The following is a 17466-nucleotide window of genomic DNA, read 5'->3' as shown; positions in this document are numbered from 1 at the left end:
ATTGACCAAAACAATCAACAACATACCTAGGAGAATATAGTTAGGAACAGGGAGAGACAAACTATTAGAGCCTTGATTCAATATGGGTTCGATGATATGGTTTTATTTCGAATTGTTCACAAGGAGTGGAGATCCCTCTACTTTTTAAGAGGTTAAATCTAGAAAGGATGGTGACAAGTGGATGTCGGCTATGGAAGAGGAGATAAAATCTCTGCATAAGAATCATATATGAGAGTTGGTAGAACTTTCAAAAGGTCAAAGGGTTATAGGGTGTATATGGGTCTTCAGAAAGGAAGCACTAACAGAAAATTAGGGTGAAAATTTTAAGGCACATCGTATAGTAAAAATGTACTCGTAGAGGGAAGGAGTATATTATAATGAATTTTTCTCTCCAGTTGTGAAACATGCCAATCAGGGTGCTACTGGCCATTGTAGCAAAATCCAATCCAATTTAGAATTGGAGTAGCTTAATATGAGATGTCACTCTTGCAAGGGAACTTGGAGGAAGTTATTTACATGAAGCAATAAGAACGATTCAATGAGCTTGCTAAGGAAGATCACATGTGTAGGCTAAAGAAGTCATTATATGAGTTAAAGCAGTCTCAGATACAGTGGTACTGGCAGTTCGATTTTTACATGGTGGAGATTGGGTTATATCTTATTTGAGTACAATTAGTGCGTATATTATAGGGTGCTTAAGGGCTGTTTGATTTTCAAGTTTCCTAGTAAGTACTTGTAAAAAAAAGTAATTATAACTAACTTCATGTTTTTGCTGATTTAAACTTGTGGGCCCCATCATGATGTATACGACTTATCCACACCATCCAACCTTTTTAACAACACATTTTAGTGTATGAGTCCAAAAATGAGGCAAATCCGATAGTCAAGTGGGTCACACCTTAAGAAACAATTATTATAAAGATGTTAACTATTGAAAGCTATTTTCTCCCTAGGGCCCACATTGATGTTTATTTGTCATCCAACCTGCTCATAAGGTCACAGAGTCATAGATAAAGGGAAAAAAAATATCAGTTTGATCCAAAATTTCTAGGGCCCTCAAAAAGCTTTCAATGATAAGAGCTCAATTCCCATTATTTCCTATTATGTGGTCCACTTGAGCTTTATATTTGCCTCATTTTTTGGCTCATGCCCTAAAATGAGCTGGATAAGGGGATGAACGATGTGGATAAGATGCGTATAACATGATGGGCACTACAAATGTAACATTTTTCCTTGGGTGACGTTAGATGCTATAAATCAAGGCTACTGTCAACATCACCTTGAAAATGCAGCTGTAAATTTGAAGGTAAATAATTATTCTCCATTTACCATGAATTACCACTGTAATTAGAAAATCAAACAACCCCTTAAGGATTGGTCCTGCATTTTACTAATCCTATATATTGATGACCTGCTGATTGCTGCAAAGGACAAGAATGAGATGTCTTTGTTAAACGAGGAGTTTAATACAAAGTATGTGGGTGCTATGGTTGTTTAAGAGAGGATATGTGAAGAAAGTGTTAGAGAGGTTCCACATGTTAGGTACTAAGCTATTTAATACGCCTCTAGTAGGTTACTTTAAGTTGTCAGGCAAGTTATATCCAAACACAAAAGAGAAAATTTCGTACATGTCAAGGGTGTCATACGTGAGTGCAATGGGGAGTCTTATATATGTGATGGTTTGCATGAGGCTGGATATCTCACAAGAAGTTAGTGTGGTGAGAAGATATATAATGAATCCAGGAAAATAGCATTGGAATGTACTTAAGTGGATTCTCAAGTATCTCAGGGGAACAGTCGACACTAGGATCATGTTCGTGGGATATGAAGCTTCAAATGGTGTTGTATGCTATGTGGATGTGGATTATGTAGGAGATATGGACAATAGAAAATCCACTATGGGATATATTTTCACATTAGTAGATTGATCGATATGTTGGAGATCTACGTGACAGTCTATGATAGTGTTGTCTACAACCGAGGCAGAATAATGGTTGTGATAAAGTCGTAAAAGAAGACATTTTGGTTATAGGATTTGATTGAAGAACCGGGGTTGAAGGAGGCAATTTGATTGTATTGTGATAGCAAATCACTACTCTTCTAGCATTGAATTAAGTGTATCATGCCAAGAACTAAGCACATTGATGTGGTGTTCCACAAGATACAAAAACTCATTGCTTCGAGAGAGATTCAATTTCAGAAGATTCACACGGATGAGAATGTCACAAACACGTTGAAGAAGCTGGTAACCACATACAAGTTAAAGCATTGTTTAGCCTTAATCAATATCACCAACAATTGATGAGATTATGCACCCTTGCATAGGGTTGGGGATGGAGCTGCGTTACAGGTGTGGAGGATGCTGGGACTAATCCACGCTCAAGGTGGAGGGTAACTCGGGAGATCTTTAGGATGACTTGGCATAATACAAGTCAAAGTGGATATTGTTATACAGATGCCTTGGATTCAGCCCAGTATCAAAGTTGAATCAAGGCTTTGTCAATCAGACTGAACTGAGTGTCGGTCGGACCCACAAAGTGCTAGTTTTCTTAAGAGCATAGTAGGATTCTGTCAGTCTGAGTCAGTTTGATCAAATGTGCGTTCGATCTGACCAACGGACATCGATTCAGTTATGTGGTTTTGCTAAAATTAAGGTATTTTAGTCCGATCTTGATTATGGTGTAATAAATACGAGTGTTTGTTCTCATAGGGCAAGGGTTTTGGAAGGTGAGAGGGCTTTATACACTTGTACGGGCTTAGGAAGGATCTCTTAATTGCTAGGGTTTTTTCTAGAGTGTGCGTTCCAAGGGGAGATTGGGTTGCATATGTAATCAGATAAGGTAAGTGGTGTAACACTAAGGTTTTGATTATAATAAAGATTTGTGTCTCTTTGTGCCATGATTTTTTCCTGTAAAGGGTTTTCCACATAAAATTGTATGTTTGTGATTGCTTGATTGATTGTTTTCAATTTTTACTATTCTATCTTTGTTAAACGTGCTTCCACAAAGCGTAAGATTGACAGATGTATTAGATCCAAATTTCTAATTTCTAAGGTTAATCCATGTTTGTTGTGCACTTGGAATTACAACATTATACTTCCTATTCTCCAATAGAAAACTCTACAAATGAAACTGAATCATGAAAAGAGAACTAATTCATTGAGCTTAAACGTTTCCCCTTTCTTTATCTATCTATTTCTCATTTGATCTCTAAATTAGGATATGAATTTACTATGAAAGAGTTAGGCCCTCTTCACTATTTTCATGTTATTAAAGTCATTTCATTTAAAGGTGGTTGTTTTCTATCTAAGTATGTTATTGATCTCTTGTCTAAAGTCAAAATGTCGAACTCAAAAACCATTAACACTCCCTTAGCCCAAAAGCATAACTTACCTCTAGTGCTCTTACAATAAATGCGACATTCTATAGAAGCATTGTTAAATGATGTAGAGTAGGTCGCAGACAGTTTCATGGCCAAGATGGATCAGAAAAGGCCCGGTCGACGACAGAAGTGATCCGGACCGTTAGACCTTAGATCGGGCGTATCTCGCAATCCGGAATGAGTTACCTGACGTAAAATATATGATTTTGGGGTAGAACGAGCTACTTTAGCCAACCAACCCAACTATACTGGGTTACGCAGCCTGAAATTGTGAAAAACCCCTGGATCGAAGATCGTTTCCCTGTTGTAATTTCGTTTTTACTATAAATAGTAAGTTTTAGTTTGATTATAACTCTTCATCCGTCGGGCTGTAGAAGTTGCGTCCAACATGAAAAGAGGTTAGAATAATTAGGGGAACAGTTTGGTGAAGCCAAATAGGACACTTACTAATTTTGGCCGAAAACCTTGCGCACTAGTAGACATCACGACCGTCTATAAATAGTAAGTTTACTATTTATAGTAAGTCGCGGATTCTAGGAGTTAGTTGTAGTTTGATTCTGATTTCTTTTCCATTGCTTGGTACCCCTATTTAAAGGGTTGTGAACTCATTTTTAGTCATCAATTAATCAATTTTGTATTTCTTAGAATTTATTTCTATTTTTCTGCTTTCTTTCCTCGTGGATTCTAAAAGTCTCTATGAGAAGTCCAGAGAAGCTCCATGGATTCAGAGTAGTTATCCTCATCATGTTCATCCCTGTGTCATTAAAGCTTTAAAATATTAAGCATGACAATCCTGATTTATCATATGTTGTTAACCATGTTTGCCAATTTATAAATGTGCCTACCACCATTCACTAACTAGCATTTAAGAAGATTCTCAGATATCTCAATGGTATGTTGCTGAGAGTGCCTTGGTTTGTCAATATACGTGTATGTTGAGTCTTAGAGTCCAGTGAGTCCCATATGAAGAATACAAGACTAAAGACTCACCAAGTTGAAGTGGTTTAAGTGCACAACATAGGTATATTAACCCTCACATCCATAACCAAACCCTATCAGGTAATAAGCCCACTTAAAAATGGTCTAAACTTTCCCAAAATTATATTTGCAAAACCCTTGGTAAGCTGAGATATAGAGTTAGTTTGAAGTTTGTGGAGAATGAATCAAACTGGAAAAAAAAAACTAGAAAAATTACATGTTCTATCAATGTCATCGAAGTGCAATCGAGACATCTTTGATGTGATCGAAGACCTGTTCAATGGAATTGAAATAGTGGCTAATAGTCTAGCAACCAAACTGAGAAATACACTGGATATTGTCCATTGCATCAAAACTTTTGATGGCATCGAACCGTCTTCAATGACATCAAAATTAGGCCAAATCTCTCCAGCAAGCTTTGAAAGAACTCTGATATTTTCGATGCAATCAAACTACCTTTGATGACATCGAAACAAAATCATCGAAGTCATCAATGAGGGTTCAATGATATCGATACTTGGACCAGTTTGTTCAGTGAGCTTTCAAGGAAAATCCTTATTTCTCGATGGCATCAAAGCACTTTTGATGACATCAAAATTTAAATTTTGATGGCATCGAAAGGCTAAACGATGACATCGAGATATGGACAAATTTGTCCAGAGAGTTTTCAAAGGAAAATCAATTTATTCTCGATGGCATCGAAATATCTTCGATGATATCGAAATTCAAACTTTGATGGCATCGAAGAATGTTCAATGACGTCAAAATTGAGCTCAACAACCTCAATGTATTTTTCAAGGAAAATCTCAATGGCATCGAGCCATCTTTCGATTACATCGAAGGGGACCTTCGATGGCATCGAAGGATGATCGATGACATCAGACAGAATCTGTCCAACACCTATTTGAAAACCTTAGTGCAGGAGTCGATGACATCAAAAAAGGTTCAATGGCATTGAAGACCCTTCGATGGCATCGACAATGAAATATTTCTATTCATTTTTTTACCATTGGGATTTTACTCTATATATCACTTTGGGTTGTTTATTTCCTTTTAGAGTGAGCATTGGAGAGAGATTTGTGAGAGTTATTGCAAGAGTTAATACCCTTACTATCAAGCCTTATTTCCCATAAGAGTTCATCATTCAATCCATGACTTAAAGGCATTTATTGGAGCATTCATAGCTTGGATTGAACTGTGAACTCCTACCTTCATTGATGAACCAACAACCTCTTTAATGGCAAATCATTGTGTTGGAATCTTTAAATGCATAGATTTGGGAATCTTCTCTAGCACTTAAAGACCCATCATTAACTAGATTAGATTCACCAACACCTTGACCCAACAACCTCGACATCTTTGATTGGAGCATCTACAATGGGTTGCGGTTCAAGGGAGTTGAAGAATCCTCATCAACAGGAAGATCTTCATCAACACTGCTGAATGGAGCTCACTTACTTCGAGGTAAGAACTAGAGTCTATTGATTCTGAAACCCTTTCCTTATTTAAGATTAAGGTTCAAAGTTTGGTTTCTTTAAACTTGCCAAGACCTTTCGTAGGTCTCTGATAGGAGAATACGTATAGAGTCCTTGTGTAGGATATATTGCCTTGTGTAGGCACTTTTGATAACCTTGTGTAAGTTGTAAAGGTTCATGGTTAACCTGATTTAAAACCATTGGATAGTGAAATCCGGTATGCTCATGGGTTGAGTGCGTCCCTCGGGAGTGGAGTAGGTACGTAGCCGAACCACTATATATCGTTGTGTTTGTGATGCATTCTTTTACTTGTGTTTGTAATGCATGCTTTTACTTGTGTTTGTATTGATTCATGCGATATTCATTTTCTACACACAAGATGCTTGATATAACACATTTTCATTTGTTTCACTATCCTAGCTTCTTCTTTTTTTTTTTTTTAGGAACGAGTTATCTATAAATATGCACAAAGGTAGGGGATTTACAGAGCTTTTGAGCGAGCATCACAAAATGGTCGATGCCTTACCTATCATATAGTGAGATGGAGCTAAGTCTCCCTCAAGTATCCCAAACCTACCTTATCTAAGAGGACCAGGCCTTTGGTAATATGGGGAAGATTATATTGGGAACTGAAGAACATGCTCGCTTGGGAGGCGCTACCTCTCCTGGCTAGGCTGTCAGTGACTGCGTTCACCTCTCTAGGCATGTGAATTATGGAAAACAGCAAGGACTCCCTGAGGGATCTGATTCTGGCACAACAGTAATGCATGGGCCAGGATGGTGAAGAATCTTTGGAGAGGATCTCAATACAAGCTTTGGAGTCATTGGCCACCTCGACCCTTGCAAATCCCAATCTAGAACAAATAGTGATGCCGTCCCAGATGGCACGCAACTTGGCACGTGTGTTAGAACTTGAGCCATAGCCCGATGAGAAGGCAAAAAGGAAATTTCCCTCAAAGTCCCTGCCCAGGCCACTCCCACCTGATGGCCCAGGGTTCCCTAATGCCGAACCACCCACGTTGATCTTAATCCAGCCATATCTGGGCCTACACCACTTCACGGATGTAGGGGATAAAGGACTGGGTGTTGGCGCCAAAATGCGCAACTGAGCCAGTAGGGAGGTGACTGACCTACTAGAAAATCTCGGGAAGGGCAGGGACAGAGCGATCAAAATAATCCAATGGTGGATCTGCACTATTATCCTCTGGGTGGAGAAAACTGTATTGTCGAACCTGACCCTGTTTCTTTCCAGCCAGATCTCCTAGAAGATGAAGCAAGGCAGGAGGACACGCAGGAGGAAGAGGCGATCCGACGAGGTAGAGGAGTGGGGAGCCCACCACAAGGAAGCACGGTTGAACGCCGGGGGCTGGGAGGGGCTGGAAATCCTGTAAAAAGGCTAAAAATGACTTCAGACTTGACCAGCCGCTGTGCCTTTGGAGAAGAGGTGATCAATTGATTCAATGCAGGACCTTTGAGGCGACGAGCAACAGACGCATTTGAGAGCAATATGCTTCCTTTAACTTGGATCTTGGACTCCACAGGGATTGCTCTATGAACTAATCTCCAAGAAAAGAGAGATATTTTTAGCGGGATTTGGGGGTGCCAAATCCATTTGGTCCAGGGAAGAGTAGCACCTATTGATCTGAGCATCTCCTAGGCCGAACTGATCCTATAATCCCCAGATGACGAGTGGGTCCAGATCCACTTGTCATCCACAGGGGACGTGCAGATTCCCTCATCAATGATGTGCTCCATGATGCCTGCTGGGAGGAGGGCCCGCGCATGTGATTGGTCGATCCATCCCTAGGGGCCAAGAAGATTCGAGACTTTTAGCATCATAGTGGCGGAAGGAAGAAGCCGAAAAGGGTCGAGAGGGTTGAGATCCGACCAGGAGTCCATCCAAAAATCCAGATTGCCTCTGCCTAGAATCCACCTTAACTTGACAGAGGCTAGGGGGAGCAGCGAGTAAACTCGCTTCCAGATTGCCGAGGCCTAACTGTGGACGCACGTCCCATCCATGCTTACCACATCCGCTATGGCCCTAACAAAGGAGACCCAACAATTGGACTGATCTCCCTAGATGAGGTTCCAGGCCAGCTTTAATCCGAACGCTGCCAACACCCCTCCCAGATTCTTGATCCCCAGCCCTCCCTCCTCCTTAGGGCGAGAAGGGAGGGCTTGCTTATCAATTAATCCTGCTTACTATTGCTTAGAAGTTAGTATTTGCATTAAGTACGATTAATATTTTTGAAAGTCTTATTCACCCCCTCTAGGACACTTAGACATAAGTCCGTACTTCACTAATAGCAGTTTACCCGCAGTTTCAGTTGTATCATCAAATTCAAACAATAGCTTAATCTTCACTTGGCTTGTATTGTTTTTCATATGTTGATTGGACAGGATGTGTGCCTAATCGATGGTCTACCATAGAATATTGTATTTATTTGGGATCTAATTAACAGTGTTTCTTAGTCCGCTAAAAAGCAACTTATTGTTGCCCAATCTAGTGTCAAGGCTGAATACAAATCTCTTGCATCTTCCATTTCTGAGTTAGTATCTTCTATGATATAGGTATCTGTATTGACCTCCTCTTATTTTTTATAACAATTTAAGTGCTCTATGCTCTATACCTCATAATAAATCATGTGTTTCATGCGTGTGCATAGCATATCAAGATTACCACCATTTTATTTAAGAAGAGGTTGCATTGAATGCTCTCATCACATAATTCATTTCCTTTTCGCAATAGGTTGCTGACATCTTCACCAAATCATTTTCAAATGTTGTTTTTCAGGAATCGCGCACAATCTGGGTATGTTGTCACCACCACCACCCCACAGCTTCAGAGGAAGTCCCCACACATGTAGAAGATGTCACGTAAGACTCCTCCCTCTTCTTTGCTTCTTCTTGATCTCCTTCTCTACTTCTACTACCTTCTCTTTCTCCACTTCTTCCTTTCCTTCTCCTTCATACTTTATATTCTCTTATAGCTATTAAAGTGAGTAGTGTGCACTATAGCATGTAGTCCTTTGGACTACCAAACAAGTTCATCATTATTTTATTATAAATAATAGATGGGAGAGGGGAAAACTCTATCGTCTAATTTTACCAAATTATCGTGGTATCAAAACTAGGGTTTTCTAAATCCTAAAAACCCTAGTCCCCCACTCTCTTTCTCCTCTTTTTCTTCTTCAAAGCCACCATCGTTGTGCCATCACTATACATCAGTGCCAACACCACCACCCACTAACATTGTCACCATCACTGACCGGATCCTAGCCACACCCCGATGCCCCACCCCTATGGTCCTTTGGACTATTAAATAATTGTCATTGTTTTTATTATATAAATAATAGAAGAGAGGGGAAAAACTGTAACATCTAATTTTATCAAATTATCCATAACAAACTCTACAAATAAAACTAAATCATGAAGAGCTCTCTTCACTTATATTATTCTTCAATCTTTCCACATTAATGTCCCGGATGTGCAGGGTTTAATCGTTCTTTTGTGTGCTTATGGGACAAAAACTAAGGTAAAGGAGGGCTAATGTCAACACAACTGATCATTAAACATTTTGAGAAGAAACTTTATAGAAGCTTGTTTAAGATGTGTACTACAAGCTTTCAATGACACCCAAATGCACAAACACACACAGACCATTCTATATAATGTGGGCCCACCTCACACTACCATGCACGACTTGTTCCTATCATCTCTTTTTATTTATCCATTTATTTATTTAAAGGAAGTGGACTCTTGCCACAATTTCATTAATCATAGAATTTACAGCGCTTCAGGTGTTTCTCAATAAAATTAAGAGATGCATCTATCATTATATGAAATGGACCAAGAAAAGGGAACAAAAAAAAAAAAAAAAAACAGGGGAACGACTATGCCACTGCCGTTCTGAGAGTTCCTAGTCCTAGACGATCTAGGAAGATCAGACCCTGCACATGAACTAGAAGAGATGCTGAGTGGAGATGAATGGCGTGGGACTGACTGATGCTGCCGTCACCGGCCATGCCATCTACCAGGCTATTGCCCTCTCTGTGGATATGATTGAATATGAACATACCCAGCTGCTTCAAATGGTTTATCCTAGCGAGCTAAGGGCCCCACTGCCATGGGGTCGAAATCTTCTTAGAGAGAAGGTCCACCACGATCCTAGAATTCGATTCCACAACTACTTTATGTAGCCCTCTTTCCAAGCAAATCACCATTCCATCATGAATTGCAGGTAGCTTAGCAAGATTATTAGGTCCCACACCATACCCGGTAGTAAAGGCAAACATGAAATCACCGTTATTATTTTGACAAATACCACCACCACCCGAACTGCCAAGATTGCCTCTAGCAGATCCATCAACATTTAGTTTAACCCAATAGGGGGGGGGGCACTTGATGATGACTAAGCTAACTAGGCGCTGACCCCTGTGCCGAGCACACAGACTACCTCTTCTACTGATTGGGTCGCTGCTCAAGCTGGAGTTGAAGAGGTCACCGAAGATAACTTTGCCCCACCAAGTAATCCGAGTAATGGAAGATCAAATATGCATTGCCCTATTCTTATATTTCACTTCGTTTCTAGCACGCCAAATCTCCCATAGAATAAGGAGAGGGAGGAAATTGCGAATGTTAGTCAGGGCGTAACTCGGGGCCGATGCGCTTCTGCACTGCATTAGCCTCCCTTTAAGTGAGTTATGAAGGATCGGAGCCACCCCGAAACAAGTGTAGAAGTAGCTCCAAATGGAGGTGGCCAGATGCCCGAGAAGGAAAAGATGTTGGATGGATTCTACGTCCGGCTTCGGGGATGACCCGGTATTACAACAATAGCATTTGGACGCAAGCGGAATTCCTTTCGACTTGTTCCTATCATCAGATAGCACGCATGTCAAAGATTTGGGCCAATAGCGTATATTGTCAACATTCTCCATGGTAAAAAAGTAACACGGGCCTATTGATCGAGCAAATCAATTGTACGAGAAAATCAGATATCTAAAAGAAATTTGGGTGGTGAAAATTGAAAGTATTGATTTGACCTAATTGATGACGACACACACACACACAGATATATATATATATATATATATATATATATATATAATGGACGGCCCACTTCAAAGTTGGGCCCTACAAGATGGTTGGTCTACATTAAAGGTGGTCCCTGCATGATGGACGACCCACATTCAAAATGGGTCGTACATGATCAATAGCCCACATTGAAGGTGGGCCTCACAAGGTGGATGGTCCACCTTGAAGGTAGGCCCACATGATGATGATTTACATTAATGAATGATCCATATCAAAGATTTTCCCTACATGATGGACACACAAGAGAGAGAGAGAGAGAGAGAGAGAGAGAGAGAGAGAGAGAGAGAGTACCCAACACTCAACGCTAGGAAGGGGAGGGATGAGGTCTGTAGAATTCTCAAGAGATCTTCTGTCTCCCCCCACCCATTTTGACTTTGGGGATGCTGGGGGGCACAATGGCTCTAAGATGTGGTATTTATTTACTCTTGAAATGCACTGCATTTGCAAATCATCAACTCCATTGCCCATAAAATTGAAACAAAGAAAAAGAAAAAAAAAAGAAAAAAAAAAGAAAAGAAAAGGAAAACAAAGATAATGATTCCCCTCACCTCACCTACTGCCTCAAGATCCTTTGCACACTTGGGATTGTGTTTGTTTGTATAATCTCCTTCACAATTCTTCTTGGCAGACTGAAAATAACACAACACAATTTGTTTCGGTTTTGCTTCTAAATTTGGGTTTGGATGCACTATCAAACTGAATTGCAATTATTTTTGTAATAAAGAGGAGACGAAAGGAGGGATGTTCCACCAATGACTTTAGTAGTATTGGTTTATTGTGCTGTTCATGTGTTGTATGTATGAAATTCAAACCGTCCAACAGTGGCATTCCTCCATTACCTGCACCTAGCTCAAAAATGTCATTCCTTTTAGTAATTGACTATAACGGCTTTGTCACAATTTACTATCATGAATTTTACTAGCTATATATGAATAGTGAAAGAGTTATTTAGAAATGTAAAAGGAAAGAGGTTTATTTGACTGTAATGAAAAGGGAGGGTGTTATGTATGAAGACTTCTTTTGTTTTCTACAATCCATAAGGGCCACATCAATCAATGGGGCTTTTGGAACAATGCCTATCTTCAAGCTTGGCAGGGTCCAGTAGATGCCAAGCTTGAAGATTGCAAAGATTGATGATTGGAGATCAGAGAAAAAGAGTCGGTTATTAGGCAATGGATCGTGAACCTTTTTCTCCTATCTCCAATCATCGATCTTTATGCTTTTCAAAGGTATGATTTACCTGACTATGCAATCATCTGGCCATCATGGCGGCCCATCGACACACCAGCCAGTGCCAACCACTTGGAACGGCCTTAGCATTTGACATGATCAAAAAGGGATTTAAAGAACTGAATTACCTCATAGAGTTCGTTGGATATAAGTCCCATCCCATGTGCGTATGGTACCCTTGACCTAAACTCAAGTCTATAGTCTGTAACTGGATTTGCAAGGAGATAATCCTGCAACCATTTCCAACAAAAATAAAAATTAAAAAAAATACAGCCATTATGTGGATGGATGATTTAGAGAACTAGTGGTTGACTAGTGTAGGAGGTCCCAACAAAACAGTGTCAATCCAACAGTTCAAATTGCGTGGATACCACGATAATGACCATCATCCCGCCTTGTGGATTTCTTTTAGTATTGAATGGTCCAAATCAGTTCATGCAGGATCAACCGGGTCCCAACAGTTTTTGTATATCTCACGTTCTTTGAGCAGACCCGACAGGTTAGGTACCATTAATTCAGGTCCAACTGAGTCAAACAAACCAGCCAGATCCACCATGCCAATGCCTAGGCCCACAATGCGGGCTGGTCTGCTTACTACGTGGACACCCATTGTAGGATGTGGGTGCAACACCCTTTGGGGCCTACTATGATAGTTATATATATGACACCTAATCCCTCGATGAGTTGTGCCACTACATAAAATATATCAGCCTCGTTAGAAAGACAAGTAGGCCACAACAAGATAACAATGTAAAATCACTCCAAAAACCCATAAATCAATTAGTTGTTGCGAACTCGAATTTTGAATCAGGTTGATTTGATAACAATGTAAAATCACTCCTAAAACCTATAAATCCATTAGCTGTTGCCAACCTGAATTTTTAATGAGGTTGATTTTGGGATCTGTCGTCATCAATGTGGGACTCAATTAACGGATTGGATGTTATATAAACAAGAGTCTCCTCATGGAGGTTTCTATGTGGGCGTCCCATTCCTACTTTTCTATGTGGCTTGGCCCAACTCAGTTTTGGATGGACCTGATTTTTCGGCTCCAGTATTAACATTAGGTGTCTTGATTTATGGATTGAGTGGATATCACATCTTCGCACTACATGAAAAAGGGCTCAAAATGACGGGACCATTTTTTTGTCGAATGCAGTTTTATTTATTCAACTTACAAAAGGGCTCAAAACAACGGGACCATTTTTTTTGTCGAATGCAGTTTTATTTATTCAACGGTAAGTGCCAATGAAAGTTTGAAATTAGGTATGAAAGATGCCATAAGCTCTCTCACCCTCGTCCCTCTCTATCTCCCTCCCTCCCTCTCTAGTGCAGACGCCTCTCCCTCTCACTCTCTCCCTCTGTTGAAATCTTCATAGCCCCACCTTGATTCAGCGTATCCAGATTTGAGGAGAGCCACGTTGTTAGATCTTTGCAGCAATGAAAAAATGCCTACCGTTGACTTTCCATTAGGATCCACTATAATGTTTATTTACCATCCTATCCATCAAGGGGGCCCACCAGCACGTGGTGCCCACTGTAATGTTTACTTATCATCCAAGATTTAAGGGCCCACCATGATTTATGGGTTTTATCTGTACAGTCCATCAAATGGACCACACATAAATAACAGTGGGCCTTCAAGCTGATTCCAACCACTGGAAAATGGGTGTCCATTGTAATATTTATTCGCTACTCAACTATTAAGGGGCCACCGGCATTTGGATCCACTGTAATGTTTATTTGTCGTTCAACTTGTTGTGGGGTCTGGCGTGCGCCCACTATGTTGTTTTTTCTATGCCATCCGCACCATTTTCAAGGTCACCGCTACTGGATGAACTAAAAACACAGGTATCAGCTCAATCCAAAACATTCGAGCCCACTGCACTGTGGTGCACTGTCCACTGGACAACAAGGCACACCATGACGGCGGGATATTCGATCTATATTGTCCATTGGATAGGGCTTACTAAATGATGTAAAATTGTGATATTGTGGGCCCCACCTTTAACATATTTCTAGTAATTAATCAAATTAGTCAACTTAACATATGTTTATTATGCTCAAATCAGTCTACTTAACATATGTTTATAATGTTAGAAATTGGTCCATGACATGTTCTTATGATGATATAAACAAGTCTACTAAAAAAAAAAAAAAACTAAAATTTATATTTTATATATCATCGCAAATGCTGTACAGCTTGATTCGGAGAGACCCGAGAGGGCCCCCCTATCGTAAACATTTGTTTATGATACTAGAAATCAATCCACTTAATGTGTTTATGATACTATATATCATTCTACTTAATGTGTTTATGATGCCAGAAATTTATCCAATTAACATGTGCCTATGATGATAGAAATTATGATACTTATGATGATATAAATAAGTCCACTTAACATTTGTTTATGATACTAGAAATTAGTTCACTTAATGCGTTTATGATGCCAGAAATTAATCCAATTAACATGTGCTTATGATGATAGAAATCATTCTACTTAACATTTCTTTATGATGCTCAAATCAATCCACTTAACATGTGGTTATGATGTTAGAAATTAGTCCACTTAATATGTGATTATGATGATAGAATTGAGTCTAGTTAACATTTGTATAAAATGCTAGAAATTAATCCACTTACATGTGTTTATGATGTTAGAAATTAGTCCAATTAACATGTGTATTTAATGATAAAAATCAGTCCACCTAACATTTGTTTATGATAGTAATTAATCCACTAAACATATGTTTATGATGCCAGAAATAAATCCACTTAACATATGTTTAGGGCTTAGGGTTTCATGTTTAGGGTTTATGGTTTGACAATTATGGAGGGTTTAGGGTAAGGCTTAGAGTTTAGGATTACGGATCATTATTTAGGGTTTAAAGTCTAGGTATGCGGTTTATGGTTTAGGGTTTATGATTAAGGGTTTAAGATTTGAGATTTAGGAAGGGTTCAAGGTAAGGCTTAAAGTTTAGGGTTCGAAATTTGGCCAAAAGTGTAAAAATTTCTTAGCCATTATTTGTGTGCTAATTTGACTAGATCAACAATCCCAATCACGACATATATTTAATTAAAAAACAAAAAGGAAAAGAATGGGGCTTAGGGTTAAGATGAAGGACTTAGGCTTTGGGTTTTGAGATTTAGGGAAGATTTAGGGTAAGGCCTTAGGGTAGGCTTAGGGATTAGGGTTAGCATGAAGGGTTTAGGGTTTACGGTTTAGGAGTTGATGGTTAGGGTTTTGATTTTGGGTTTAGGATTTAAGTTCTAGGGTAGGGTTTAGAGTTTAGGATTTGTGGTTTATGGTTTAGGGTTAGGGTTTTCAGTTTTGTGGTTAGAGACAAAGGTTTATGAATTACATTTATATTTTAATTGCATATTTATATTTGAAATGGTAATGTATAGAGTAATGAGCTAATATTCTCACTTCATTCCTGCATTAGCCAATCCCCCGGCTCCACCTCCCGAACAGTCTGCTCCTATCCCATATGTTTGGCGAGTTCTGGTCATAAACAAGGAAGAAAAATAGATAGAAACCTTTTTGACCAGTAATCACCGCTTCTGGCCAGAAAGAAATTAAAGAAACTCCTTTGACTGATGATACCGTTGCACCATCAAATTAGCCATCTGAAGCAATCTCTCTGCCGGTCGGAATGACAACATTTCCTTCTCCAACACTAGAGACAGTATTTCCTGTTGAGGAAGTGCTTTCTTCACTCGGTCAGGCTTTTCATAGCGACATCACTATGGTCCAGTCTCTTTTACATTCTTCAAAACTTCAAAAACTCTAAGAGGAATTATACACTCTCATACGCTAAGGTTCCATTAAGATCATCTCCATAAGGTTAGCTGAGTGGCTTAAACATATCATTCATCGCTACCAAGTTTTCTCTTGCTTGGACGACACTCTTTCCACCAAAATGATTGTGCTTCACAAATTCATTGACCTTGTTTAGGAATACTAGGACCTCAATGTAATTGTCGATAGAATCTAGGCCGAGCATTCAGCCGCAACCCTTGAAGTGATCGAAACTACTACTAGTGAAAAACTCTATACCGCGCATGTCCAGTAAAGGGAATCAACACAAAAATGACAAAGGTCACTACCCAAATCACAACACTGGAGGAGTAATTGAAGCGTTTAAAGAAACATCATGAAGAGCTAGCATAACATAAGAAAAAGCACGCAAAGTAAATTGAAGCCTTGATTGACTTTTTTAAAGGTAGAACCCCCTTTGTCGGCTAGGTCAAACATGTGGTTTTAAAGATCCAAGCGGCTCTCGCTTGACAGGAAACTAGGCGAGCAAAGATATCGAATAAAATGGTGGTCGTCTCATCTTTAGATTTTTAATTGCAAATTGGCCTGTATAACTATCTTAATCAGTGAAATCGGCCAAAGCACCACTTTTGTTTTTCTATGTCTCGATGGTTCAGTACTTGGCATTTTATTCTCCTGTCTGTTAAAAGTAGTAACTACCTTGGTGACGTGGCATTGAAACGAGGAGTCGTGTGTCATTTCCTTTTTCAAAATAAATGCCACTTCATCTCCACATCCTAACTCCTTAGAAGTCGATGTGGCATCTTGTATTCCTATCCCAGGTGACTATATAAACATCCATTGGGCTTCTCATTCTCTTCAAGCATCCAAACTTCTTAGCTTTCAACCTCCAACACTTCTGAATTTTCGCAAGTCCTTAGCATTCATGTCTTCTGCTAGAATCTCTCTGTTCTCGTTCAGGCTTAAAATTTCCTACATAAAATCTTCACTTACAATATTGAATTCTTTGCACATTCCAACATCTAGTATGACATTTACCCTTGCATTCACAACCTCAAAGTTGTTGTGGTACTGATTAACCTCTAAAAGAAATCTTAAAGGTTCTAATGAGAGTACAAAGTCTTGGGACTACCTTTTTCATGGCCAAGTCTAATATTCAAAAAATCGTTGGCCTAGCACAAGAAAAGACTGCCATCCACAGAGAATTTATCATCATCTCTAACCTCTACGATTCTGTTTGGAACCATTGACTCCATTGGAATTGATAGCATATATAACTTCAAGAAGATGGTGTTGTGAACTCTCCAAGTCCCGTGCAAAGAACTGGATGAATAGATCAAAGAGACCGAATGCTTCCACGCTTGGAGAATCTGCCCCAACGCTAAAGAGCTCATAGAGTTCATTGACTCCAAGATCGAGATCTTGCAAAAGCGGTCAAAAGAGAGCATTACTCGTAAGAAAGATGCATAGAATAAGGCCATCTCCCTCAACTAAAGCTGTACACGAGTAGAGTTAGCTTGGTAACT

General features: G+C 39.5%; 1 pseudogene; it reads right to left on the bottom strand.

The window, feature by feature from the left end:
• The window catches only part of LOC131218039 (serine carboxypeptidase-like 1), a 93105-nt pseudogene that overhangs the window by 10871 nt on the left and 64768 nt on the right, over positions 1-17466 (bottom strand).

This window comes from Magnolia sinica, chromosome 11 (genome assembly GCF_029962835.1).
Source record: "Magnolia sinica isolate HGM2019 chromosome 11, MsV1, whole genome shotgun sequence".
In the NCBI taxonomy this organism is placed as follows: domain Eukaryota; kingdom Viridiplantae; phylum Streptophyta; class Magnoliopsida; order Magnoliales; family Magnoliaceae; genus Magnolia; species Magnolia sinica.
The sequence above is the reverse complement of the archived record's forward strand: the minus strand, read 5'-3'. Positions and strand labels throughout refer to the sequence as shown.